Source organism: Littorina saxatilis, unplaced genomic scaffold, assembly GCF_037325665.1.
Source record: "Littorina saxatilis isolate snail1 unplaced genomic scaffold, US_GU_Lsax_2.0 scaffold_175, whole genome shotgun sequence".
Classification (NCBI taxonomy): domain Eukaryota; kingdom Metazoa; phylum Mollusca; class Gastropoda; order Littorinimorpha; family Littorinidae; genus Littorina; species Littorina saxatilis.
This window is the reverse complement of record NW_027129252.1, coordinates 36,217-44,768: the sequence shown is the minus strand read 5'-3', so window position 1 is coordinate 44,768 and position 8,552 is coordinate 36,217. Positions and strand designations below refer to the sequence as shown.

Below are 8,552 nucleotides of genomic sequence, written 5' to 3'. Positions count from 1 at the left end.
ACATCACAAACAGAACTCTACAATCCACAGGTGTTGCCCACACACACACACAAACACACACACACACAGAGAAGCCGTATATATATATGTATATTGTAATGAAATGCCGAGGGCTGTTTGCTCTCGCTGATTGTTTGTTGTTGTGTGTGTGAATGAAGACGAAGAACAAAAAGAAGAAACAACTTGTTGCGGGTTTCAAGATTCAGATTTAATCATCTGAATGAATTCTTATCGAATCTCAATGCATTATATCATTCATTCACATCTAAAATATGAATGACAATTGTCATACAGTAAATCTGCTCCTTCTCCCGTCTCGAAGAAGTACCGTCTAGAACCACCTTTCTCCCGTCTCGAAGAAGTACCGTCTAGAATCACCTTTCTCCCGTCTCAAAGAAGTACCGTCTTTAACTACCATAGCATAGATTTCTCTTGTCCCTGGTTTCTTGTTCTAGAACAACATCCCTCCATAGCCCTGATTTCTTCTTTCAGCATAGCCTAATCCCCGTCTCGAAGAAGCACTAGAATACAACAATAGATAGAACCTCGCACTAGAACCTCGATTTCTCCTTTCCCTTCTCTATTTATCCCCTTCCTTGTTTGTTTACCTGTTACCTCTAGCTACCGCTAACGCTTCGATCGTCTATAACGATCTCCCCTGACTGTCTACGTTACCCCAATACATGTCCTAACAACATAAACAACATACCTTGATTCTCCTTCTCTTCTTCAGTTGTCTCGTACCTTTAGCAACGAACCGACACTCTCGATCGTCTTAGAGTCAAGGCGATCGAGGATGTTTGTTTACGTTTCTCTAGGTAACTTCTAACAACGCTCAAACAATTTATCCTACCGAACTAAATCTCTATTTTACTTTCACTCAATCATTATCCTATCAATAATGAATTATTTCTAAAATGCATAACCATATTTACATGCACATTTCATAACACAACATTCTTCTATCGTTCTGCTTCGATGAGATCTCGTATAACACCTTCTCAAGTCAAAGCGACCAAAAAGTGTTTGTTTAAGTTTCTCTAGGTAACCTCTAACAACATACAAACAATTTATCTTACCAACTAAATCTCTGTTTCCTTTCACTCAATCATTATCTTATCAATAATGAATCAATTCTAAAATGCATGCAGTAATATTCACATGCACATTTCATAACACAATATTCTTTTATCGTTCTTCTTCGATGAGATCTCGAATAACATGTCATCTAAAATGGCGTCATCGAAGAGAAGATTACGTTCCATTGTGTTCGTCTCATAAGAATGCGATCGATACACACACAATTCCGAATAAAAACTACATAAACTAGTCAGCGAAAGTTTCCTGCTACGAACTGTGCAGTGATTTTCTGGTGAGTACAACCTAACACAGTTAATATCGTAACATTTGTCCACAAGTCTCTCAGTCTTTCACTTGTCTCAATCATAGATGTGTCAAGGGATATCTATGTCTCAATGAAGAACACTTTTAGATCTGTATCACATGTTTCTCAGTGCAAAAGTTAGATCTACTAATGTTCAGGTTAAAGTTTCTGGATAATACTAATAGGGCCATCCATTACATGCACCCCCGCTTTCTAACATTATGCTCCGCATAATCTATATATTTTAAAACATATTCTCCTGTAACTGTAACTACCAGTACCAGAACTAGAACATAGAAACTGAAATTGAAATTAAAACTTGAGTGAATTATTCACATTCTTCTGTTCTTGTTACTCTATTTTCTTGTATTTCAGGATGATTGTTGTCTTCCCGTCTTTTCTTTTAATCACGGATGAGACAAATGAATTTGTCGTCTGCACTTGTGCGAGTGCCATGACCTCATCCAAGGGTAGATATACCATGACAGGGTGTAATTTTGGTGCCTGAGGCAAGTCTGTTTTCTTTTGCTCCTTCTCCAGACTTTCCTCATTTACGGAAACATCACTGATATTTTCATAAACTGGTACTTGTTCCATCTGTAACACATTAATATCGTATTGCGCTAATTAAGTTATTCATAGTCAATATTTTCATATCTGTCAACCGTCCATACTACAATACATCTTGTATTACCCACTTATCTTCTAAAACTAACCGAGACCGAGTAACATTGTTAGGATTGAAATGCCTGCTACAGTACCTTCGTGCTTTACCATTTTCACATCGCCTAACAATAACTCGACTCCTTGAGAACTCTACCTGTCCAGTTTGAATAATTATCTTGGCCTAGTGCCTCACATTATTGTCACACAGGGATATATACGTCTCGAAACCAGCCCATCATACTAACTAACACAATCCATACGAAAGACGTATATGAAAATACTGTTTATGAATGACTATCTTTTGCACAATGTCATCGTTATGTTCCAGGGAAACAAGGCGAAGTTATGAACAGTTCAGTCTCCACTTCTCCATCCACGTCGGCACATTCTTTCCTTTATAAGGTAATAGTCTGTCAATGTGATACGCCTTTGAATCTTTCTTTGGTCTAGTTTTAATAAGGTATGTCAAATCATCAATCTTGTTGGTGATGATATACGGTCCTTTCCATTTTGACGTCATTTTAGTACACACACCTATCTTCCTGACAGGGTTGAACAACCAGACTTTAAATGTTTCCGCGCATGTTCATGTACTTTTTGAAATATCTGTTCCAGGTTTGCAGTGTAGACATCTGGGGAAACATCTTCTTCAGCTCCAGGTCGCCCAAACACCAGTGACATCGGTAGTCTCGCCTCACGTCCCAGCATCATTCGATTTGGAGTTATACCTGTACTGCAGTGAACCGACGATCTGTATGCTGAGGCCAGCAGAGGTAGGTAGATATCCCAGCTTTTCTGGTTGTTTTCGCAGTACGCTGTTAACATAGCAGCCAGTGTTCTGTTGAATCGTTCTACAATTCCATTTGCTTGAGGCCGCATGCTTGTAGATCTGGTCTTGTTTATCCCCACTAGATTACACATTTCCTTGAATAACACTGATTCAAAGTTTGTGCCCTGATCAGTGTATAGTGTTAGTGGATACCCAAATCTGCTTGCGAAATGGGTTATGAAGGCTTGTGCTACCGTCTTTGCTTCTTGATTTGGAATTGGTATTGCTTCTGTCCATCGTGTGAATTGATCTGTGATGACCAAAATATGTGTGTTTCCCATCACTGTTTTGGGAAAAGGTCCACATATGTGACCCTCCACCACGAAATGAGTCGCAAGTCACCTCCCGCGGTTCTGCGCTAGACTTAATATAAGTCCGGGGAATGTTTGGTAACAGTGTGAGAGTCACCTTAGTCACAGGCTTATAACTCAAACAGTTTTCGCTCTTTTCTAAAACGGTTTTCACCACTGGATAGAGCATAAAAAACTCATTAGGAAAATGTAAAAATATGAAAATCATGCAAAGGTAACATGCGACTCATCCCGTGGTGGAGGGTCACATATATATGTCTAGATTCACTCGTTCCAGAGGTTCACCAACTCCACAATGTCCAAGTGGAACACGTTTTTGATGAGATTTTCGAGCAGCACACTTATCACATTGTACACAGTAGCGTTTGATACAATCATCCATGGCTGGCCAATAATATGACTGTTTTATTCTCTCTCCTGTCTTTTCAGATCCAAGATGACCAGCGGTGGGAACGTCGTGATGATTCTTCATAACATCTTCTTGCTTTGACTCAGGTACGATCATTTGTAGTCCTGCATCTTTATCATTCTCAAGACGCTTTCTGTAGAGAATACCATCTACTATACATAGTCTGTCCCACTGAACCCAAAGTGTTTTTGCCTGAGAGCGTTTTGTAGAGAGATCTGCCCATTTTGGTCGCTCCTTTGATTTCATCTTCGCAGATAGAAGTGGTTCAATATCTTGATCTTCAAGTTGAGCTTTGCTAAGTTCTTCTGCATTCCATCCATCCAGAGATAATGGATGAAATCTGACTTCAAAATCAGGTTTGTCTGTACTTGATGATGAGTCTAGAGTTTTACTGCATGACGGTTTCTGTTCATCCTCCACAATCATAGCTATTTTGTGGTTTTCTTGCTTGACTTGCTTGCTTGCAGAACTGAGGATATCAGAGAAAGAGAATTGTACTGCTGTTGACTTGTCTTCGGAACTGAGGTTGTCAGAGAAAGAGAATTGAACTGCTGTAGGTCTTAGTTCATCATTCTTGGTTCTCGGTTGTATCAAAGTACATGCAACAAAGTTTTCTTCTTTCATTGTTTCTTGATCCCTTTGTTGTTGTCTCAAGCATGATGTACAGGGTTTTCTGCTCAAAGCATCTGCATTGGAATGTTTCAACCCAGCACGATGAACAACATTCAGATCATATGTTCCCAGTTCCTGTAACCATCTTGCTGTTTGACCGCTAGGATTCTTCAGATTTTTCATCCAACTCACAGCAGCGTTATCAGTTCGTATGGTCACCTTCTGTCCATACAGATAGTGATGAAATTTCTTCAGTGCTTCCACTACTGCTAGTAGTTCTTTTCTAGTTACACAATAGTTTTGCTCAGCTTTCCCATGAGCTTTACTCATGTAGGCAATGACTTTTTCTTGGCCTTCTTGTATTTGAGAAAGTACTGCTCCCACAGCTGTGTCACTAGCATCAGTGTCCAAAATGAAAGTTGCGTCAGGTAATGGATAGGCTAAAATCGGTGCTGTAGTGAGTTTTTCTTTCAGTGTTTTGAAAGAATCTTGACAATCCGAAGTCCATTCAAAATGCCGATTTTTCTCGCATGCTTGATGTAATGGTTTTGCAATTTTGGCAAAATCTCGGACGTACCGACGATAGCAGCCACTGAGACCAGTGCCACTTCGAACTTCCTTTGTTGATTTTGGTGTAGGCCATTCATTCACTGCTTTGATTTTCTCTGGATCAGTTTTCACTCCATTTTTGCTAACAACATGACCAAGAAACTGAATTTCCTTTTGGAACAAGTTGCATTTCGATGGCTTGAGTTTCAACTTTGCATCTTTGAATCTTTGTAGCACACGTCCCAGTCTTTCAATGCCTTCTTCAAATGTTTTACTTGGAACAATGGTATCGTCTACAAGCAGCAGACATTATTCCCATTGTAGGCCTCTGAGTCTGAGTACGTTTTCCATGACTGAGTCTTTCAAACGTAGCTGGTGAGTTTGATAGACCAAATAGCAGTACGTTGAAGTGGAAAAGTCCCATAGATGTAGCGAACGCAGTTTTCTCTTTGGAATGTTCATCTAGTGGAATTTTCGAGAATCCACTTTGTAGATCTACTGTTGAAAACCAATGATTTCCAGCTAGTGCGTCAAGACATGTGTCAATTCTTGGGAGAGGATAGGCATCTGACACTGTTTTGTCGTTTAGACGTCTATAGTCTACGCAGAATCGTATTGTTCCATCTTTCTTCCTGATGAGAGTAACTGGAGATGACCAACTACTGTTTGATGGTTCAATGACATTTCTTTTCAACATCTTCTCCACTTCTTCTTTTTCTGCTTTCGCTAATGCCAAAGGTTGTTGCCGGGGTGGTAGTTTGACTGGCCTTGCTTCTCTTGTATTGATTTCATGAGTAGCTTTATCTGTCAAACCCATGTCATCAGATGATGTGGCAAAAACGTCTTGATATCGTATCAACAGCTGTTTCAAACTCTGTACTTGATGAGGCTCTAAATGTTCTGTACTTCTTTTCAACAGGTCTTGTAGATGTTCAGGAATCTGATCACTTCTGTTATCTTCTTTTGTAATGTTTGTAGATCTCACCTCTTCTGGTTGTTGTTCATACACAGATTCACATCTTCCAAGTTGTTGATTTGGGTACAATACCACATCTTTGTCAGTAGTGTTCACTATTTTTGCAACAAGGTTGACTTTGCTTTGTGTCAATGCTGGTAGTAGAACAATACCTCTGTTGTGTACAATTGTAGAAAGTGGTTCCATGTACAACAGTTGATTCAAGTGTTCTCTTTCTGGTATTTGCACTGAAATCCATCTCACAGTATGTGCAGGTAGATTTGTTGTAGAAGTTGCTTGAATTTGGCCAATCATTTCATGTCTTCCAATACAACAGGAAAGTGTGTCATTTTGAAGTTGTATTTTCAACTTTTTGAAGTCGATTTGACAGCAATGTTTCAGAAGAAAGTCTTGCCCTAGAATACCATCAACTGGAATGTCACAGACTATAATCACATGTTCAAATGTGCTTTGTCCCAACGTGATTTTAAACACTGCTGATCCCTGTTGCTTAATTGCTTGACCATTCACAGCAACTAATGGAGTAGACACTTGAAGAGGTGAAATACTGTTTTTGTTAAGTTTATCAAAAACTGACGTAGAAAGAAGAGTTGTAGTGCTTCCACAATCAACTAGAAAGTTGACTTTTTCTTGGTTCTCTACCAATACAGAAGTATACATTCCATTGTCAGTATCACTAATTTTTGATCCCGATACACCAATTCTTCTTGGAACATCTTCTTGTGTTTTATCTTCTTTCTCTTTGTTTTCCTGTTCCGTAGTTTCTTCTTTCTTCATGTTGCGTTGACTCGGTTGAGTATCCTCCCTGTTTTCCTGTTTCGTAATTTCTTCTTTCTTCATGTAGCGTTGAGTATCTTCCCTGTTTTTCTGTTCCGTAGTTTCTTCTTTCTTCATGTTGGGTCTTCGTCGATTTACCGATTCTCGACCCTTTAAAATCGGCGGTTCTCGTTTCCCTCTCTTCTCTGTTGAGAACGTCCGTTGTGGGTTGGTTGAGTTTCAAATTTTTCCTGTTCTTTGCACTTCCTGTACAAATTACAGTCTTTCAAACTGTGGTCAGAGCGTTTACAACATGTGCAAAATTGTGTTCTCTGTCTGCAGTCTCTGGACAAATGTGTAGTCCCATTACATGTCCAGCACCGTCTGTCTCCCTTCTGTTGTTGTTGACGATTTCGAGCAGATGTCTCCGGTGAAGAATTTATCATCGTTGATTCTTCTCCGTTGACCATGAAGATTTTCTTTTTCTGTGGTACCATGATAGCTTCATACATGTCAGCCACCTCTTCAGCTTCTCGAATGGTTTGACAGTTTCTCTCCAAACATCGCCATTTTATGTCTGGACTCATATTTTTATACCATTGCTGTAGTGCAAGTTGATGTTGAGTTGATGACCCAACATTTGGATATGCCCTTTGTGCAAGTAGCAGAAGTTCATCAGAAAAGTCTGCCAATCCTTCATTTGGTAGTCTTTTTCTGTTTTCAAACTGTGTGGTCCAGTACACCCCATGTCTGGATGCTGTGCCAAATCTCTGTCGTAGTTGAAATATAAGACTGGCATATTCTCTTTTCTCATGAGGTGCTAGTCCAGCGTAGAATCTTCTGGCTTGTCCTTTCAAACAGGCTCCAAGAGTGAGTGTTCTTTCTCTCAGTGTCCAACCACCTAAATCAGCAATACATTCAAACTGATCTAAGTATGTCTCAAAGTCATCACTCCCATCGAAAAGTTGTGGTTTCATTTGTAGACCTCTTCTACTTGATCCTTTGTATGTCTTGTCTGTTACTGTTAGTTCTTGAACACCTCCAGTAGAATTATGACTATTTCCTCCCATCGGAAATTCTGCTCCCTCAGTTTCTTCATCACGTAGATACTGTTCATAAAATTGTTCAGGATTCATCATTGTTAATACTTTCTTTTCTTCTTTTGCAGAAATCAATCAAGTCCAATCTAAGCAGAATCTCTGTAAAAAGTCACTTTTGAAGAAAAGTCATTCTTCATCCGGTATAAAAGTCAAAAGACATCTCCTTCTTGTAAAATCCTCTTCTTCAACGATATCAGCTACAGCTATGTATAAAACATGTATCAAAAGTCAATAAAGTTTATAAAAATCACCTCCAGGCTACTATGCTTCTTCTAATTTCTTCGGTTCTTCTTCTTTCTTCTTGTTGTACGTTGTCTAGTTTCTTCAGTTCCTCTTCTTTCTTCTTGTTGTACGTTGTCTAGTTTCTTCAGTTCCTCTTCTTTCTTCTTGTTGCACGTTGTCACAATCACATGAAGATTTTAATCCGTGAATAATCACATGAAGATTTTAATCCGTGAATAATCACATGAAGATTTTAATCCGTGAATAATCACATGAAGATAATAATCCGTGAATAATCACATGAAGATTTTAATCCGTGAATAATCACATGAAGATAATAATCCGTGAATAATCACATGAAGATAATAATCCGTGAATAATCACATGAAGATAATAATCCGTGAATCAGCAGGGTTATTTCATTTTTTTTTTTTCACACACACACTTTAATCCATGAATCCACTGCAGGGTTATTTCCAAGAAATGTGTCTTTCACAAAAGAATCACAAATCCCACTTCTGACACTTTTGAGATTCAAGATGGCGGACTGTTGACAGGTGTGTGTGTGTGTGGAGCTCCAGTAAAAGTGACTGTGGAGTGTGTCTGCCTATCTTGTGAGGAGTATTCTTCGTCAAGCCGACTGCTAATGGTTTGCTTTATTACCCGACAACAATATGCATGTGGTTTGCCGCCCGGTCGAAGTGTGTGATGTATGTGAACCACGGTGAACCACGGTGA

General features: G+C 39.2%; 1 long non-coding RNA gene across 1 annotated transcript; it reads left to right on the top strand.

The window, feature by feature from the left end:
- The first annotated feature begins 2,334 nt into the window (after positions 1-2,334).
- LOC138957526 (uncharacterized) lies at positions 2,335-7,814 on the top strand. Its single transcript, XR_011453063.1, has 4 exons — positions 2,335-2,452; positions 2,666-2,823; positions 3,620-3,685; positions 7,661-7,814. It is a non-coding gene; the product is annotated as an uncharacterized lncRNA (long non-coding RNA).
- Positions 7,815-8,552: the final 738 nt, after the last annotated feature.